Source organism: Camelus dromedarius, chromosome 7, assembly GCF_036321535.1.
Source record: "Camelus dromedarius isolate mCamDro1 chromosome 7, mCamDro1.pat, whole genome shotgun sequence".
Classification (NCBI taxonomy): Eukaryota; Metazoa; Chordata; class Mammalia; order Artiodactyla; family Camelidae; genus Camelus; species Camelus dromedarius.
This window is the reverse complement of record NC_087442.1, coordinates 4,975,843-4,978,663: the sequence shown is the minus strand read 5'-3', so window position 1 is coordinate 4,978,663 and position 2,821 is coordinate 4,975,843.

Below are 2,821 nucleotides of genomic sequence, written 5' to 3'. Positions count from 1 at the left end.
GATTGTGAAAATTTCTGACTTTATCATTTTATTGTCCTGTATAATACACAACTTATAAGTTATCTAGAATTAAGTTAGAAAAACAGTAAATCATTCTAGCGTTCCATAGAAGTTTCTCAAACCATAAGCCTGCAGTGATGGTTAGCTACTTTCTTACCTCCATGTTCAACTTAGTTTTCACCCACCCTTAAATTCAAAATCACAATACTAATATTATATATAGAACTCTTTTCAGCACTAAAAATGGGTTAAACAATAGAACACAGATAGATTATCTGGACCTTAGTCCAACAGAATTAATACCACAGTTTTATTTACTTCATTATCCCAACCTTATTTTTTTTTCTTTTCTTTTCAAAGTTAGCACATTGCCTGTGCGTCTTTTGGGCAACAGATAGAATATTTATGTTAAATATTTGAGACCAGGATACAAAACATGAGGACCACATGCTCCTAGAATGATTCTACCCGAGGCACAGGTGAGCCAGCCAAGTACCTGAGATCCACCCTCCCAGCCCATGTTTCCTGAGAATCAGAGTAACTCTCTTATCTGATCTTTTCATAACTTCTTTCAGCTTCCACCATCTTCAAGTGTGACTGAAATTTTGTATTCTCAGTCTGATGGGAACAAAGCTCCCTCTCCATCTGCTTGTTTCCTGTTTCTTCCATGTTCTCACTCAGCCAAGATGCTGAATAAAATGACCATGTCTCCAAATATCAGTAAAGATGAAAACCTACCAGCCTGAGAATGTGAGTCATCATTCAAATTCCCCGAACTTTCCAGTTTATAACCGTTCCCCAGAAATTCCCAATTATAAATAGGGAAAGCAAGAAAGAAATTGATTTCTTTTTAAATCCATTTCCCCAACTATAAAAAAATTAGTTTACCACACAACTTAACCCAATGCATGTATATTGTTCTGATCCAAGCAGCAATAAATAAAGCTGAATTGCCCACACTTCCCACTTCCTTTCATTTTTCTAGTAAGAATTGATAACATTCAGTGTTAAATTTCACCATCATGCAATGGATGTTTAAGAATTTTCTGGTTTTACTCCATCAGAAATAAAATCAGTTAGGCAGAAATTCTATGATTCTTTATCACCACAAAACCCGTAGCAACCAAAACACAAACACAAATTAAGAAGAAATCTTCATCTCAAAACATTGCACTCTAAGCCACTAAATGTCAGTATTAGGAGTAAGAGAAAGGAGGCAGGTTATAAAATACGGTGAGAATAATAAAAGTTGAATTACTGGGTCAAAGAGCATATGTATTTTCATTTTGATAGATACTGCTATACTGCTCTCTAGGAGTGGCACCAACTTAACCTCCCACATGTAAGGTACAAGGGTGCTCAGTCTACATAACCTTGCCTTCATAGCAATGGATCAACTTTTTTCAGGCTGAGAGGTAAAAAGTGGTGTTTTGGTGTAGTTTTAATCTATATTTAGTATCTCATCATGCATAAGGTTAGTAATTTTTTGTATGTTTATGAACCATTTTTGTCACTGAACTTGGGTCCAGCTGCTCGCCATTCAAAAATCAATACTCAAGAGAGACAAATGTTGGTAGAAAAGAAACTTGCTTTCAATCAGAATGCCGGCAATCTTGGGAGATGGTGGACTCAGTGTCTCCCAAAAACCATCTCCAAAGATTCTGCTCAGCCATGAAAGTTTTAAAGGGAAAAGGTAAAATGATCTCAGTTCATCATTGAGAAGGGAGGGTATAGCTCAGTGGCAGAGCACATACTTAGCATATAGGAGGTCCGGGGTCCAATCCCCAGTACCTCCATTAAAAAAATTAAAAAATAAATTAAATAAGAAGATTAAAAAACATGGTGAGTAATGGTTGAAATGGGGGTTCAGAGTCATTGCCACCCTCCACTGTGTCATGATCACTTTGGATGCTGTCTTGTTCACTCATTTTGTTCTTGAGATTACTGAAGGATTACACTCGGGAAGAGATCTGGTCATCTGTCAGTTACTTATTCTTCACTCCTACTTTTTTGATCTATGGAAAGAACCAACAGGTTAAGCTACGTATTGTGTGATAAAAAAGATGTGAAAGTTGTGCTTGGGCCACAGAGGAGTAGGGCGTGGGGGCGCCTGGTTTAAGGTTAGTGACAAGTCAAAAAGGGATTTCCTGCCGAGGGCGGTTTCCTGCAAAGAGCTGCTTACATTTATAGTTTTTTTTTCAGTGAATCATATTTTTGTAGCCTTTGCCCAGTTTTCTATTTTGGTCTTCTCCATATCGAATTGTAAGAGTTCCTTATATACTAAAGAGATTTGTCTTTGGGGGGAATTGGCAATATTTTCCCCTATTTTGCCACTTGTCTTTTGCCTTGGCTTAGAAGTAGATTTGGCCCAAGGTAAAGAACTTTAACTTCAAAGATTTTCTAAGTGTTTTCTGTACTCAAAGGAGGCTACGGAGCTGGAAGACTCTTATTTGGAAAGACACAGAAATCTGCCAGCTTCCTATGCGCAACTAGGCTCCTGGGCAACACCTGCAAGTCAGCAGAGGTAAAAAGGGGAACAGAAGTTGCTTGCCTGGTATGTGCAGAGTTCTCCTGGTGGGGGCCAGGAACACAGGCACACAGGACACCTTTGGGGACATGCTTCTCTTCTCTAAAACGGATTTTGGTGCTCATCCCACCAAGGCTTCCCCCTAGAGAGTGGAAGGGCACCAGGAGGAGGGGTCCTGCCACATTCTCCTGCTGGAGGGTATCAGAGCGAGTGCAAAGCCCCTTTCATCTGAGGCTCCTGGTGTTATTCTAGACCTAATACATCCATTTTGGGAAATGTACTGCTGGGGCTAAT